General features: G+C 38.1%; 1 long non-coding RNA gene across 1 annotated transcript; it reads right to left on the bottom strand.

Moving 5' to 3' along the window:
• Positions 1-12225: 12225 nt before the first annotated feature.
• On the bottom strand, positions 12226-14170 carry LOC130459489 (uncharacterized). The gene is made up of 3 exons (XR_008918904.1): positions 13993-14170; positions 12985-13586; positions 12226-12282 (listed from the first exon to the last, which is right to left on the bottom strand). It is a non-coding gene; the product is annotated as an uncharacterized lncRNA (long non-coding RNA).
• Between the last annotated feature and the right edge of the window lie 3816 nt (positions 14171-17986).

Raw genomic sequence — 17986 nt, 5'->3', positions numbered from 1 at the left:
CTAAAAGATTTTAGAATTGAGTCTAAATACATAATGTGCTTAATTCTTCAATGGTTTTAGGGTCTTGGAATCATTTTATTCACACCTGCCGGAACACATAACTTGAATAAAATGCTTAATGAACATTAAATTATGCATGTATGCTAGAATTTAAGTTTATTAAGAGAACTGTGAATGGTTATTTATTTGTTTATTCTTTTTCAATTGTAGTTTTAACTATGGAAAACAACAATTCATTCAACATCCGATCAATTCTCGAAAAGGAGAAGTTGAACGGGAAAAACTTCCTTGACTGGCAAAGGAACTTGCAAATAGTTCTTATGCAGGAAGAAAAAGAGTATGTCCTGGAAGAGGCGATCCCCGAAGCCGTAGGCGACGGGGTCACTCAGGCAGCCCTCAATCGTTTGCTTGATGCCAACAAGGATGTGAAATGTCTAATGCTTGCAACCATGAGTGCAGATCTACATAAAACGTTCATCAACTCAGATGCTTTCACGATTATCAGTGAGTTAAAGAACATGTTCCAAGATCTGGCTCGAGTTGAAAGATTAGAGACTCATTGGCAAATTCTTGAGACCAAGCTTAAGAAAGGCGAGCCCGTAAGTTCACATGTTCTCAAAATGATTGGACTCATTGAGAATATGAGTCGGCTGGATCAGCAATTCTGTCAGGAAATGGCTATAGATACCATCCTCTATTCTCTTCATAGCGGATATGATCAGTTCAAGCTGAACTACAGTATGAATAGTCTGGACAAGACGCTCACTGAGCTTCACGGTATGCTGAAGACCGCTGAAAAGACGCTCAAAAGTACGTGATAAGCAAGATGTGCTTATGGTGCGTGGAGGCAAGTTCAAGAAATCTGGAAAGAAGAGGAATGCTAAGAAAGGTGTCAAGCAGGCCAGCCCGACTAAGCAAACTGGCACCAAGTCTGAAAAGAGGAAGATTAGTCAACCCACTTCTGAGTCCGAGTGCTTCTACTGTAAGAAGAAGGGGCACTGGAAAGGAGATTGCTTGAAGCTTAAGGAAGATCAGAATAACGGAACAGTCGTTCCATCTTCAGGTATTTTCGTTATAGACTGTATACTTGCTAATTCAACTTTTTGGGTATTAGATACAGGTTGTGGCTCACACTTATGTTCCAATCCCCAGGGAATAAGAAGAAGTAGAAGGTTAAGCAAGGGTGAAGTCGACCTACGAGTGGGAAATGGAGCACGGATTGCTGCATTAGCTGTAGGAACTTATTATTTGTCGTTGCCCTCTGGGCTAGTTTTGGAACTGGAAGAGTGTTTCCATGTTCCAAGTCTTACTAAAAACATCATTTCTGTTTCTTGCTTGGATGCTAAGGGATTTTCCTTTTTAATAAAAGACAATAGTTGCTCGTTTTATTTTAAAGAGATGTTTTATGGATCTGCTAGATTAGTCAATGGACTTTATTTATTAGATCACGACAAACAAGTTTATAACATGAATACCAAAAAGGCCAAAAAGGATGATTCAGATCTCACCTATTTGTGGCATTGTCTATTAGGCCATATTAACTTGAAACGCATAGAAAGACTTCAAATGGAAGGAATTCTAGAACCATTTTACTTAGAGGATTATGGTAAGTGCGAATCATGTTTACTTAGCAAAATGACAAAGCAACCTTTCTCTAAAGTTGGAGAAAGAGCAAATGAACTATTGGGTTTAATCCATACAGATGTATGTGGACCAATGACTACAAATGCTAGAGGTGGTTTCAACTACTTTATCACTTTCACTGATGACTTCAGTAGATATGGTTATGTCTACCTAATGAAGAATAAGTCTGAATCCTTTGACAAATTCAAGGAATTTTAGAGTGAAGTAGAGAATCAGTTAGGCAAGAAGATTAAGGCACTGCGGTCTGATAGAGGCGGTGAATATCTGAGCTATGAATTTGATGACCATCTGAAAGAATGTGGAGTTCTATCAGAATTGACTCCTCCTGGAACACCACAATGGAACGGTGTGTCGGAACGGAGGAACAGAACCTTGCTAGACATGCTTAGATCAATGATGGGTCAGGCCGAACTTCCATTAGAATTTTGGGGACATGCACTAAATACAGCTGCACTCACTATAAATAAAGCTCCGTCTAAAGCTGTTGAAAAGAATCCATATGAATTATGGTTTGGAAAGCCTCTAAATGTGTCTTTTCTTAAGATTTGGGGATGTGAAGTATACGTCAAACGATTAATTTCAGACAAACTTCATCCAAAATCTGTCAAATGTATCCTTGTGGGCTATCCAAAGGAAACAAAGGGGTAGTACTTCTACAATACATATGAGAACAAGGTGTTTGTTGCTCGAGATGGTATCTTTTTGGAAAAGGATAACATTTCCAAAGTGACAAGTAGGAGAAAAGTAGACCTCGAAGAAATTCGAGTCGAACAACAAAATCTAGAGAATGCTCAAGATGACATTCAGGAAGAAACTCATAGATCTTTAGAAGTATCTGGTGAGAATCATGGACCATCTAGAAATATAACCTCGCGTAGATCGCAGAGATATAGATCTCAACCGGAAAGGTACTTAGGTATTTTGACGAACGAGAGCTATGACGTTCTATTACTTGAAAGTGATGAACCTGAGATTTACAAACAAGCTATGACAAGCCCTAGCTCCAAGCAATTGAAAGAAGCCATGCAATCTGAATTAGATTCCATGTCAGAAAACCAAGTATGGGATTTGGTCGATTTGCCAGATGGCTACCAAGCCATAGGAAGCAAATGGGTTTTCAGACTGAAAAAGGACAAGGATGAGAAACTTGAAGTTTTCAAAGCTAGGTTGGTTGCAAAAGGATACAGGCAAGTCCACGGTGTGGATTACGATGAAACCTTTTCACCAGTTGCAATGCTAAAGTCTATTCGAATAATGTTAGCAATCGTTGCATATCACGATTACGAAATATGCCAGATGGATGTCAAAACCGCTTTCTTAAACGGCATTTTAACAGAAACTGTGTTTATGACACAGCCTGAGGGTTTTGAGGATCCAAAGAATGCTAAAAAGGTATGCAAGCTAAAGAAGTCAATCTACGGATTGAAGCAAGCATCAAGGAGTTGGAATATACGTTTTGATGAAGCAGTCAGTGATTTTGGTTTCATCAAGAACGTAGACGAATCTTGTGTATACAAGAAGGTTAGTGGGAGAAAAATTGCTTTTCTAGTATTATATGTCGACTACATATTACTTATCGGAAATGACATTCCTATGTTGAACTCTGTTAAGATTTGGCTTGGGAAATGTTTTTGGATGAAGGATCTAGGAGAAGCATAGTACATACTGGGCATCAAGATTTACAGAGACAGATCTAAAAAGATGATTGGACTTAGTCAGAGCACTTATATTAATAAGGTGCTTGAAAGGTTCAAGATGGCAGGCTCCAAGCGAGGCAACCTACCCATGTGTCATGGAATAACTCTAAGCAAGACTCAGTGCCCAAAAACACTTGATGAGCGTAGATAAATGAGTGGGATTCCATATGCATCATTGATTGGTTCAATAATGTATGCTATGATATGTACACGCCCGGATGTTGTGTATGCAGTCAGTGCTACGAGCAGATACCAGTCAGACCCAGGAGAGGCACATTGGACTGCTGCCAAGAACATTCTGAAGTACCTAAAAAGGCACAAAGATGATTTCTTGGTCTATGGAGGAGATGATGAATTAATTGTTAAAGGCTATACGGACGCAAGTTTCCAAACCGACAAAGATGATTTCAGATCACAGTCTGGGTTTGTCTTCTGCCTCAACGGAGGTGCAGTAAGCTGGAAAAGTGCTAAGCAAAGCACCATTGCGGATTCTACAACTGAAGTGGAGTACATTGCTGCACATGAAGCAGCAAAGGAAGCTATATGGCTAAGGAAGTTCATAGGTGAACTTGGTGTAGTCCAATAGCACCGTGAAATGAAGGAGCCATTGCACAGGCAAAGGAGCCTAGACACCACCAAAGAGTCAAGCATGTACTTCGAAGATTTCACCTTCTACGAGAGTTCGTTGAAAGAAAAGAAGTCGAGATAAGCAAGATTGGAACTGATGATAACATCTCAGATCCATTGACTAAACCTCTGCCGCAGGCGAAGCACAACTCGCACACTGCAGCTATGGGAATCAAGCATATTGGAGAATGGCTTTGATGTCCTTGTTTAATGTTTTAAAGTTTTAGAGTTTAATACTTTGTAAAACATTATTGGTTAATCATTCATAATAAATGAATAGAATTCATTTTTCCATTTAATTTGTGGTTTATTAAATGATGAGTCCCTTCAATTTGACGCTATATTCAAGATAGACTGTCAGGACCAATCCTGTGACTAAGAAATGTCTATCAAGTGAACTTGAATGTCAAAAGTTGAAAATTATCCCTGGTCGGATATTTCTATAAAGATGGACGCATAGAAAACCTTAGACGACTAGAATGCAAGATGACTAGTAGTTCTGTTTCTTGAACTATGTGGACATGGCAATGTCGTAATCATTTGCATAGATACTTACTTTGGGAATACTAGTATCGGACAGACCTATGAAACTTTACTGTAAGAGATGAAAATCTGTCATAAGTAAATTTCATTAAAATTATTAGACACTAATCCTCAATACCTAAGTGATTTGAGATTACTTGTTTGAGAACTGCTTACTTTGACGTTGTCAACCGTCGCACCGTAAAAGGAGGCTATAAAGGCAACGCTCAGGTAATCACCTATCAAACGAAATCTAATCTCAAGATCGCAAGATTGGGATTGTCCTCCCATAAATCGGGATGAGATGCTGAAAAGTTATACAAGGCCACTCGGAGAGCTAGAAACTGTAAAATGCATGGCCGTGCTCGGATGAATCATAGGCTATGATTATCTGTTTATTTGATCAGTTTAAATCTGAAACCGAGAAACACCTCTTGACATAATAAGGATGATAACTCTTACCTTATGTTCAAGAGCAAGCATCGAGCGACAAAGGAATTAGGAAATGCACACTTGTCCCTAAGGACAAGTGGGAGACTGAAGGAAATAATGCCCTTGGTCTAAGTATGCATTTAATGTTAAGTCTAATAAATGCGGTTCAGTATTATTAACAAGTTGATAATTTAGTGAGATCAAGTGAGCTGAATGCCTAGCTAGAGGCCGCTTCAGTTCAAGTGAAATTAATGATATTAATCCACAACTTACTTTTGACTGAACCCGTAGGGTCACACAAATAGTACGTAAACGGATCAAGTATTTAATGGCATTAAATACTCCATCTATGGATATTCGGAATCGACGGATCTTGGTTTCAGTGGGAGCTGAGATCGTCAAAGGCAAGAAATGAATACTCCGGAAACGATGATATTACCGGAAACGGAAATATGGATCGTATCGGAAATATAAATATTATCCAAGTTGTAGATGTTGCCGGAAACGGAAACATGGTACGTATCGGAAAATATTATCGGAAATGGAAATATTGTCGGAATCGAAAATATTGCCGGAAACGAAAATATTGTCAGAATCGGAAATATTATCGGAATCGGAAAATAATTCCGGAAACGGAAATATTAAATATTTGTTCGAAACAGAAATTAATTCCGGATTAGGAAATGTTAAATATTGTTCGTATCGGAAATGAATTCCGGAATCGGGAATTTAATCGGAAGCGCATCGTACGAATTAGCATCGGACGAGATTTGCTAGACGAAGGCCCATCACGAAGCTAGGCCCGCGTCCAGCAATGATTGCATATCGGTACATATGGCAATTGGATGACAAAACTTATTGCTCAATCAAATGTTGGAATAAACTATGAACATGGTATGTCATAGGATTTGTGGATCCAAATAAATACTTGAAATGGAAAGCTAGCTTATGAAATCTAAGTAAAGATTTAAGCAAGCAATTGGGAATTGGAAATGTATTTTAATGAAGCTAATAAGTATTTTAGTTTCATAAAATGTACATAATTCTTATAGATATATAAGAAGTTTAGTGGGAGTACATAAAACTTAATTGGTCATATATGTATCACACACATATCTCTCTATTGTGAAATAACATTCAAATGCTAATGACTTAGATTTGAAATCATTCATCAATGATGGGCCAAGGCGAAACTTAGTACATATTGGGTATTAAGATCTATTGACAAAGATCTTATAACATTGTTTTGGATTAAGTAATGGCATTTACTAAATCAAACACGAAAGACTCCATTGGAGATATTCGACCCATATGAATAAATCTAAGTAAAAGATGTTTGAACTATGTATAAGCGTTTACTAAGTTAAACATCAAAGGATCTAAGTAAGATTCTTAACCTATATTATATGTCAAAGAATTTAGCTGGATTTAGTATCTACTGAAACTAGATGAGCTAAAGTTACATGAATAGAATTAAATTGGGAATTATTCTGCAAAAGAATTTATCATGTGTGATATAATATGAGGATCGCCAAAAACGTATCGTATGACTTTAGGCATAACGAACATATACCAATCTCTATTGATCTAAGTAAAGATCAACTAGATTGAGATAAAGAAAAACTTATGGTACTTGAAAAGGTACATAAGAGTACTTCTTGATTCAAGGAAATAAAGATATGCTAAATATTGATGCTACACGCACAAACACTGGCAAAGGATCAAGAAAGATCCCTTTGAAGTTAACCATTGGCAAGGACGAGCTATAGAGCATCGTGTTTTGAAATGGCAACATGGATTGGAGACCATGAGTTGTTGCGTGGGAAATTAAATATTAATTTCTATGTTCTAAGATACAGCTGGAAAGTCTTCCACATATCTATGAACTGCTTGGATAAGTAAATCCAACCAAAGCATCACTAACAACCTATACAGTTGAAGTAAAAGTACTTATTGCCTAAGAAGCAATAAAACAGGGTTGTTTATGTTAAAGAGCTCTTCACTGAACTTGGGTAGATCACATGTCTGTTCACTTACTGGTTCTTCATTGTAAAATGCGTAGAACCACTATTGTAGCAAGAAAGACTAGATCACAAAATAAACATACTCAAAAGATCTTATCATCATATCTCGAAGAAAATTCGATGAAAAGGATATTAAGATTGGCAAAGCATGATAACTAAACCTATGCAACAAGTGAGAAGCAACACGCACGTTGTAGCACTGGAAATCAAGCATAGCTTTGAATTCCATGAACTGTTTTAAAAATGGGTTTGAGGCCCATGGTTGTAAAACATTGGGGTTGAACATTTATCATATATGAAATGCATTTTCATATTCCATTTAATCTTGGTTTAGTATTAAATGATGAATCCCTTCAATTTGACGATATATTCAAGATAGACTGTCCGGACCAGTCCTGTGACTAAGAAATGTCTATCAAGTGAACTTGAATGTCAAAAGATTGAAAATGGTCTCTGGTCGGAGTTTTCTATAAAGATGGACGCATAGAAAACGTTAGACGACTAGAATGCAAGATGACTAGTAGTTCTGTTTCTTGAACTATGTGGACATGGCAATGTCATAATCATTTGCATAGATACTTACTTTGGGAAGACTAGTATAGGACAGACCTATGAAACTTTACTGTAAGAGATGAAAATCTGTCATAAGTAAATTTCATTAAAATTATTAGACACTAATCCTCAATACCTAAGTGATTTGAGATTACTTGTTTGAGAACTGCTTACTTTGACGTTGTCAACCGTCGCACCGTAAAAGGAGGCTATAAAGGCAACGCTCAGGTAATCACCTATCAAACGAAGTCTAATCCCAAGATCGCAAGATTGGGATTGTCCTCCCATAAATCGAGATGAGATGCTGAAACTTGTACAAGGCCACTCGGAGAGCTAGAAACTGTAAAATGCATGGCCGTGCTCAGATGAATCATAGGCTATGATTATCTGTTTATTTGATCAGTTGAACTCTGAAACCGAGAAACACCTCTGGACATAATAAGGATGACAACTCTTACCTTATGTTCAAGAGCAAGCATCGAGCGACAAAGGAATTAGGAAATGCACACTTGTCCCTAAGGACAAGTGGGAGACTGAAGGAAATAATGCCCTTGGTCAAAGTATGCATTTAATGTTAAGTCTAATAAATGCGGATCAGTATTAATTAAACAAGTTAATAAATTCAGTGAGATCAAGTGACCTGAATGCCTAGCTAGAGACCGCTTCAGTTCAAATGGAATTAATGATATTAATCCACAGCTTACTCTTGACTGAACTCGTAGGGTCACACAAATGGTACGTAAATGGATCAAGTATTTAATGGCATTAAATACTCCATCTATGGATATTCGGAATCGACGGATCTTGGTTTCAGTGGGAGCTGAGATCGTCAAAGGCAAGTAAATGAATAATCCGGAAACGATGATATTGCCGGAAACGGAAATATGGATCGTATCGGAAATATAAATATTATCCAAGTCGTAGATGTTGCCGGAAACGGAAACATGGCACGTATCAGAAAATATTATCGGAAATGGAAATATTGCCGGAAACGGAAATATTATCGGAATCGGAAAATAATTCCGGAAACGGAAATATTAAATATTTGTTCGAAACGGAAATTAATTCCGGAATCGGAAATGTTAAATATTGTTCGTATCGGAAATGAATTCTGGAATCGGGAATTTAATCGGAAGCGTATCGTACGAATAAGCATCGGACGAGGCTTGCTAAGACGAATGCCCAGCGCGAAGCCAGGCTGTCGCCCAGCAAGCCACACGCATCAGCACACGCCAAAGCCTCGCCAGGCCCAACGCAAGGCCAGGCCCAGCAGGCATGGCGCTCGCGCTCAGCCAATGGGCTGGGAGCATTGGGCCAAGGCACTGTGCGCTCAGCGTAGGCCGCGAGGCATGCGCGCAGGCCTGCGGTGCTCGTGTGCGTGCTATACGAATCCTAAAGCTATCGGAATTCGTGCTATGATTAAATCCTAATCTTAAAAGATAAAATTAATTATTTAGAGTTCTGAAAGGATTCAAATTAATTAATTAGTATTCTAACAGGATTCGAAATCCTTTTCCATGGTTCTATAAATATATGCCTAGGGTCATAAATTTATACACGAGGTTTTTAACAAGTATTCATACAATCACTAGAGGAAAAAACATCATAAGTTGCCCTTAAAATAGGCTTATAAGTTGCCAATTATAAGGGCAACATATGGGGGGGTCACTTTTGTGAAATTATCAAAGGTTGCCCTTAACAAGGGCAACTTATAATCTTATAAGTTGCCCTTGTTTGCAACAAGGGCAACTTATGTGAAATTTATAAGTTGCCCTTGTTTGCAACAAGGGCAACTTATGTGAAATTTATAAGTTGCCCTTGTTGCATACAAGGGCAACTTATAAGCTTCACATAAATTGCTCTTGATTGAAACAAGGACAACAAGCTTCACATAAGTTTCTCTTGTTGCAAACAAGTGCAACTTTTGAGTTTTTTTTTAAAAAAAAAATAAAAAAATCTGCAATATAATTCCTGATATTTTGCAATATAAAATTCTGCATTATAATTAATAGAATACTGTTTCACCAAACATCATCTTGACATTCCTCAAAAATGATATAAATTTCAAATTTCCAATAATATTACCGAATTAATCCAAATGTAATTAATTAAATCGATAAATAACAAAATAATTTAAGAGTCACGGATAACTACAAGCCTGCTTTATTTATTACACTGAGGGTAATTCACAATCGTTGAAGTAATAGCCCACTTGTCTCGAATTTCATCCAACTCCTCTTTGGTAAAGGGCCCCTCCCTTGGAGTTGTGAAAACCTTTAAAAGAACAACGTACATGCAAACCAATGAATTAAATTAAGTTTCATATGAGAAAACAGAAATTATATTGGTCGCGAAAACAACTTTCTGAGTGTACTAAGATTCATTTCAAGTTCTTTATGCACATCTAAAGCTCACTTAGCTCGATATAGATCATATTTGGCCAAAAATGGCATTTTCGATCCCAAATATCAACAAATGAACCTAAGTACACTTTCTAAATCTTTTTCATGATTTATATGATTAGTTATATGTTTATAAGACTCGTTTTAAGTTCGTTATGCACGCTTACGGGTCATTTGGGTCGATATAGGTCATTTATGGCCAAAAATTGCATTTTCGATCCCAACTAAAAACAAACGAACCTATTTCCACATTCTAACCCTTTTTCATGATTCATATGATTAGTTATATGTTTATAAGACTAATTTCAAGTTCGTTATGCACGCCTAAGGGTCATTTGGGTCGATATAGGTCATTTATGGCCAAAAATGGCATTTTCGATCCCAACTACCAACAAACTAACTTATATTCAAATTCTAAACATTTTTCATGATTCATATGATTAGTTATATGTTTATAAGACTCATTTCAAGTTCTTTATGCACGCCTATGGGTCATTTGGGTCGATATAGGTCGTTTATGGCCAAAAATGGCATTTTCGATCCCAACTACCAACAAATGAACCTATTTCCATATTCTAAACGTTTTTCATGATTCATATGATTAGTTATATGTTTATGAAACTCATTTCAAGTTCTTTATGCACATCTAAGGCTCCTTTGGGAACGGTAAAACGTGTAAAGGGTTAATAATTCTTATGACATATAACGATCAAACGAGCCTTAAATGTGCATAAATTGACCAAAGTATATGAGAATGAGGATTGGGAACCTAATACTAAGTATTTTAAACATGTAAAGGGTTAATAATTCCTATTTTGGGTCATTTGAGAGTTGGGAGCGAAAACGACTATTTTAGTCAAAATATGACATATAACGATCAAAAGAGCCTTAAATGTGCATAAATTGACCAAAGTATATAAGAATGAGAATTGGCAACCTAATACTAAGTATTTTAAACATGTAAAGGGTTAATAATTTTCTATTTATGGCCAAAAATGGAATTTTCGATGAGTTAAGAGCTAAGAGTATGGAGCATGGAGCACTGATTTCTTCATTCAAGTACAATAGAACAAGTCAAGACCACATTTTTTGTTAATTCTACAATCGCATAAATCATCATAGCTAGCATTCGATGTTTTGATCAGATCAGTTACTTAACTACTACTGCTGATCTGATCAGCAGCAGATCAGTAGCTGATCAGATCAGAGACTGCTCAGATCAGCTGCTGATCTGCTGCTGATCTGATCAGCTTTTGACTGATCAGCTACTGATCTGCTGCTGCTGATCTGTTGCTGATCAGATCAAAAGCTGATCAGATCTGCTGCTGATCTGATCAACTTTTGATCTGATCAGCTACTGATCTGCTGCTGCTGATCAAATTAGAAGCTGATCAGATCTGCTGCAGATCTGATCAACTTTTGATCTGATCAGCAACTGATCAGCTGCTGCTGATTTGTTGTTGATCAGATCAGAAGCTGATCAGATCTGCCGCTGATTTACACTATAATTTTCAGCGAGTTACAATGCGATTTTCTGCCTAGTACAATGCATTGGATGTACAATCGACTCGATTATACTAACAATTTATATTATAAATATACTAGCAAACAAACATGAATGTTGCACAAGTAAGCAAAAATTCTGAACCATAAATACAAGAACTGAAAGTGAATTACAGGATACTGATAATTTGACCAGAAACCTAACTTCATAACACATATTTGGATAACAAGAATTTAGTTTTCTTCCTTAATTAAACTTAAAAGGAGTTAACAATCACTTTTAGCCAATTCGTAGGACTTGATAGAACCACAAAAGGAAATGAAATGAAGAACATTCAATTACACAAATACAGAGAACTAGATACGAGTTTACCGTTAATTGCAGAAGCCTTTGTCACAGCTTTTGACTCCTCATGAGCATTCTGCATGCAAGTTTAATACACCAATTAGAAGAAAGGCATCAAAAATTTCTATTCTTTTCACAAAAAAAGTGTCCTACTGAAATTTTGCCATACAGTAGCTAAAAAATTGTATGCTTACACTACAAGAAATGGTACTATTAATGACGGGAAATCCCGTCGCGAAAGGGCAATAATCGTTGATTAACGACGGGATTTCCTGTCGTGAACCCGTCATAAAAGGGGGCCGGCGTTAATAGAAATCTCGTCGTAAATTTGTCGTAAACCCGTCGTAAAAGACATTTGCGACGGTTATTCCCGTCATTGTTTGGTTGTTAGCCCCGTCGCAAAAGGCTTTTGCGATGGAATTTTTGACCCGTCGTAATTAGGTTGTCGTTAAAGATACAAATTCTTGTAGTGTTACCTGAAGCTTTCTTAGAAGTTCATTGATCTTCTCATATTGTTTGTGTATCTCTTGAACCTGGAAGAAAAGAAAGTGTTTTAGGCGTTCAACTATTAGATTGATGAAGAAAAAGAGTGTGTAAGTGTATCTCTGATCTATAACAAAAGTGTAAATACAACTCAAGACTATTTCCACTGTAAAAAGTTACTTGCAAAACCTAAGAATTTAAGAGAAACTTTGTGTCCAAATAACAATAGATTAGCAGGCAAATGATCTGAGTACATGCTAAAATAAAATCTTGCTAATGAATGATCAACAGAAGCACTCAGTGAAAAAGAAATTGAATCATGTAGCACTATGAGCAATAAGGGATGATAACAAAAGACCTCTAGCTCAGCTCAAAGGAAACCTTAATAAGCTAGGGTAAGATTGTGCCTGGAGAAAGAAAATCTGACAATGAGTTATTTGACAAATGACAAATAACTGATGCAGGAGCTTTATTAGGTCTCTTGAAGACAAAGATGCTATTATTTCGCGCCAAAGAACTTTAGTTTCAGGCTGAATCTGGCAAGACGCTGGATTTGTTTGGTAATGACTAGAGCTTAACAAACTGAAGTGCAAATTGAATTTCTTGACTGCAAAATATTTGCAACTTATAAATGTAAAATAGAGCACGCTTACGGAGTACATTAGGAATCAAGTTTTCTAGTGAGAGTACTTCCTAAAGAAGTACACTACAAGAACGAAAAAAAGTGCAGGAAAATAAAGGTAAGCACATACCAAGTCATTATTGCATCTCTGCATATCAAGAACCTTAATAGCAACTACCTCATTAAAAGGAATACAAAGAGCCCTGTATACAGTAGCACTGACGCCTTCCCCAACTTCCTCATACAACTTGTAGTCCTTTGCATCAACAGGATATTTTTTCTCCAGCACCTCCATTGTCCTTCTTATAGTGCCATTCTTGTTTCTTCTTCACTATGAAGGAGCATCCACTAGTACATTCTACAAAGTCCACTACCTCTAGCAATACACGATTTAGTCTGGATTCAATTAGTTGTTACTTAATATCAGATACAGTGCTAATCTCAACTAAATCACATCTGAAACTAACTTCTCCGGGCATTAGTTGGGAATGGGTATCACAAATTTGGACCCATTCCCACTAGTCTCCATAAAGAAAAACAAATAGATCTGCAAACTACCAAATAATAATGCAGAACTCCAATAGTAAGCGCTTTCTTGAATCAGCAGAGAGATAACAGCAACAAGAAAATATACTCTCGTCCAATACCAAGATAATCTGAAATGCAATTGCAAATTTCTAAACTACTTCCATCCTCCTACGCAGCTTCAAGATATCCGAAATATCAAACACGCTAGTATTCGATCACATTAAGAATGTTAAATTTTTGACCATGTAGCAGTCAACATGAATTATATGAATAACAAGCTAATACCATCAACAAAACAAAGAAAGAACTAAACTTTACGAACATGCGATAATGTTAAGAAATTTGATGTTCTTAAACCCAGACAAATCAACAATTCACATCCTAATCCACCAGCCCGGATCACCAAAACTCTACCATATTCCTAAAGATAATCCCTCAACTGCAAAATTCAATCAAAACCCACAAAAATTAAAGCAAATCTAGGAAGGAAAACAAACTAAACAACCGTATACATCTATATGCACACAAACTGTTCGAAGAAATACCCAAATGAAATTCAAAATCGATTTGTTCAGAAAATAGAAGGGAAGAATGAGAAAAAGAAGAAGACATCGGCACTGGGTTCAAAATTACGTCCAACTAGGTGGCCGGAGCGCAGTAGAAGCCTATCGAGGTCTCTGATGCGGCTGTTGGCAGTAGATTCCACCATTAGAGCGTCCTCGAGTTCAAGATTTTCTGAATTCAGTATGCATAAAATTAGGCTGATGGTAGAATAGTAATTTGGCTTTGTTGAATTCCCTTTTTTCACCACAAATTGTACTGTTGGCCGGTGATTTGCTCGCCGGTGGAGAAGGGGAAGAGGAGATGAGAGCTGTTGAGGAGTGTGAGGGGGTCGAAAAAGCATGAGGCTAATGCGTGACCTCGTCCCTCGTGGGTGTGACGTTTGTTTTTGTCAAATCAAGTGTAATTGGATTTCCTGTGAGTTTACACCCAATTGACTAGTAATATAGGAGTCGCCATTCAATTTTTAACGACAATGAGAAAAACTGACAAAACCCGGTTATCGTGACATAAATGGAGTGCAATTATGTTTGACCACGACGGCCGTATGTTCCCTTGTGATCCCTGGTGTGAGGATCTCTCAACATACACCCGCAAGGTAGAGATTGAGGGTTCGGGGGACGGTAACTACCGAGAGGAGTACTCGCTCTTCAATAACTCCAGAGGCAGGATATCCTTACTAGCTCAGCATTAATAATTGAAGGGACATGCGTTAACTATTAAACTAATCTGAGTTGATTTTAACAATATGCAACATATAGCACTAGATCGAGCGCGATTATCTGATTTAGATTGTATTAAGGGACCTAGCATGATAATCCAATTTCCCAAAAATATCATATTTATTAGGCGTGATAGAACAATCAGATTTAGTTAGTTTAACAGTTCATAAAAAGGGCGAGGAAAGCAATTATATCATAGAAAAGGGACACATTACGACGCACCCTTGAGAGGTGCGTCACGGTTCTCAGAAAACTAACCACTTTGACTTTGCTATTTCTCCTTTTATTTAACGAATCTCAAATTATGGGACAGGATACGTTCTGTCCGATTTATGGATCGATTGCGACAGAACGCGTGATCAGTTTTGCAGCGTGAGGCTTAGGCTTAGGGGTTTAGAGTCAATACTCAGAATAATAATTGTGTGTTGTCCCTTTTTCACGTCGAACTTGGGCTATATTTATAGAAGAGAGTTCGTGGAAAGATAGAATTGTAGAACTCTAATCCACGAGGAATTAGGAAAGAACACGTCCCAGGTATTTTCAGCGCCTAGGCCTGGGCGCCGAAGATTTCGGCGCCCAGAGCCAGGCGTTGAAAATAGGATCTGGGCTGTTTTCTTAGTCAGATTCGGATTCATAGAATCCGGAGTGTTTGAGACTTTAATCGAGTCTTTCGGTGCGTATTAACCTTATGGCGGAATGCGTCTGGGCCTGTTACGAACTCTAGGCTCGTTAGGATTTTAATTAATACGTAACTCTTACTTTCGAATCATATTAGGAATAAGATTCTCTCGCAATTTCTATCTCATTTAGGATTTATGTTGGAGTGCAACACCTTATTCTGACAGGTTTCTATCTTTTATGACTTCCCACTTTTAACAACTACCCATTACGGCAGTTACTATTTTTAGCAGGTTTCCATAAATAGCAGGTTTCTATAAATAGCAGGTTTCGGGTGAAACGAGAAGGGGAATTGAGATTCGTTATTTTATAGGAGATGCGTCGTCAAGTGGAGATTTATGTTCTCATCATCGAACCTTCCCTTTCGGGAATGGGGACAAAAGTAGGTGTCTACAGTTAGCCCCCACTTTGACTGAGTCTTGGAGTAAGACGATGGTCAAAGTATTAGACGGAGTGCGTCACACAAGCCATGGCGACCTGTTTTTGCGAGGGTCTCACGAGCCCCCGAGTGATAACATTTGACTTAAGGGTCATCACTTGAAGTGTCGACATATCCCTCACGTGTCATTGGGATTTGTCAACGGATAGTATAGAAACTTCCTCACTTTGTCATTGGAAGGATCTAAAGGTGCGTAGAAACTCCCTCACTTTGTCATTGGGAATAGCTACAGATGTTTTCGAAATCAAAGCTATAAAGTGTAATTGGGCCTGGCCAAGCCCAATCACGAGGTAAAAAATGTTTTAAAAGATTTCTCATTTTCAGGGTTAGCTAAATGAGAAAACCCCCTTGTTTTTATGGGACGTAAAACGAAGGAAAATCTAGCACATCGTTCTTTTTGGAAAAACGGAAAACCAGTCATTGGAAAAAGGGAAAGCTACTCACATCGTTCTTTTTTGGAAAAACGGAAAACCAATCTTTGGAAAAAGGGAAAGCTACTCACATCTTTGTTTTTCGGAAAAACGGAAAACCAATCTTTGGAAAAAAGGGAAAGCTACTCACATCGTTCTTTTTTTGGAAAAACGGAAAACCAATCTTTGGAAAAAGGGAAAGCTACTCACATCGTTCTTTTTTAGAAAAAACGGAAAACCAGAAAAAGTTATCGCTGCAGCGACTAAGGACCTGCGCGGTTAGTGACGCAGACCCCGCCGGCTAAACATGGCGAGCCTGTCCGCTAAGGGTGGACACCCCGTCCGATAGAAGTGGACGAATCTGTTTTTGAAATTTGAAAATAAGGACCTACGCGGTTTGTGACGTAGACCCCGCCGGCTAAAGATGGCGAACCTGTCCGCTAAGGGTGGACACCCCGTCCGATACAAGTGGACGAATCTATTTTGAAATTTGGTTTTTTTTTTTGAAAATAAGGACCTATGTGGTTTGCGCCGTAGACCCCGCCGGCTGAAGATGGCGAGCATGTTTCATTTTGTTTTTTTTAAGACTCTATTTTTTGAAAACTGAGGATCTGCGCGGCTAGTGACGCAGACCCCGCCCCCTGAGGGTGGGCGAGCCCATTTTGAATATCTTGCTTTTTCATTTTGCCTATGTAGAAGGGCTTTTGTGATTACAACCTGTTGGTGGGTCGCAATATTTCCCGATTAGGTGTGTCCTATAAGTGGGTCCACACTGTGTATATTTTATGTTAACGATATTACAAAACACCGTTTGTGGGAAAGAAATATCAAGATAACGGATATTTTACACGAATAGGGATTGCGCGTGCCCGACAGCGAATATTCGCTGTCTGGGAAACACTTTCAGCGCCCAGCTCTGGGCGCGATAATTTCTAACGCCCAGAGCTGGGCGTTGAAAATGCGAAGGGGAGACTGGTCTTTAAATACGCGGACCGTCTCCTTCCTTTCCCATTTCCACCATTTTCGCTCAAACTCCTCACCTCTTTCAATTGATTTTTTGCTCGTTTCTTCACTTTTCTTTGCGAATTCTACTCCAAGTCACTCCCTAATCTTCCCAATGTAAGTAATTTTCAGTAATTTTGAGCTATTTTGTCAATTTCAGTATTTTTTGGTCAAGTTTTTTTTGTGCATGAAATTGATTTGGGGGTTTTTAATTTTGTGCCCATTTCCTTCAATTAGATAGTTGGAAATATTCTACATAACATGTTAATTAGTCTGTGCACGTTAATTTTCGCAAGTATGTTGATTCTTGTTGAATTTGGGCATGTTTATACTAGCCCCCAAGTATACCTACGACTCTAGTGTTTTCTTACAATGTAGGTGTTTTTGGTATATTGCTTGCGTTCCTCATAATTCATGAATGACAAATTATGGAAGAATTTTGATTTTGTTGGAGTTAATTTTTTTTTACTTAGGGAAATTTTGCTCAATATGAACTTAGTATCATGTTTTTAGGGAACAAAAATTGTATCACTCCATTTTATGAGTGGAATGCACTCTTTTAGTGATTGGTGTGATTGCCAATTTTGTTAAAGGTATAATGCCTTGCTGTATCGTTGATCAGCATGTCTGACGAGTCGTCACCTCCTTCTATTGGCCACGAGGAGCGTGGCATGACGCGTCAGTCTACTGGCGCGGGACCCCTATGGGTGGGTCCCGAGTTCTACGACGGTCGGGACCTGCACTACGACCTAGAGCACCACGTGACTACCCGCCTTCGCGCGAGGAGGGACA

This window comes from Spinacia oleracea, chromosome 4, assembly GCF_020520425.1.
Source record: "Spinacia oleracea cultivar Varoflay chromosome 4, BTI_SOV_V1, whole genome shotgun sequence".
In the NCBI taxonomy this organism is placed as follows: domain Eukaryota; kingdom Viridiplantae; phylum Streptophyta; class Magnoliopsida; order Caryophyllales; family Amaranthaceae; genus Spinacia; species Spinacia oleracea.
Note: the sequence above shows the minus strand (reverse complement) of the source record. Positions and strands in the feature narration are given on the sequence as shown.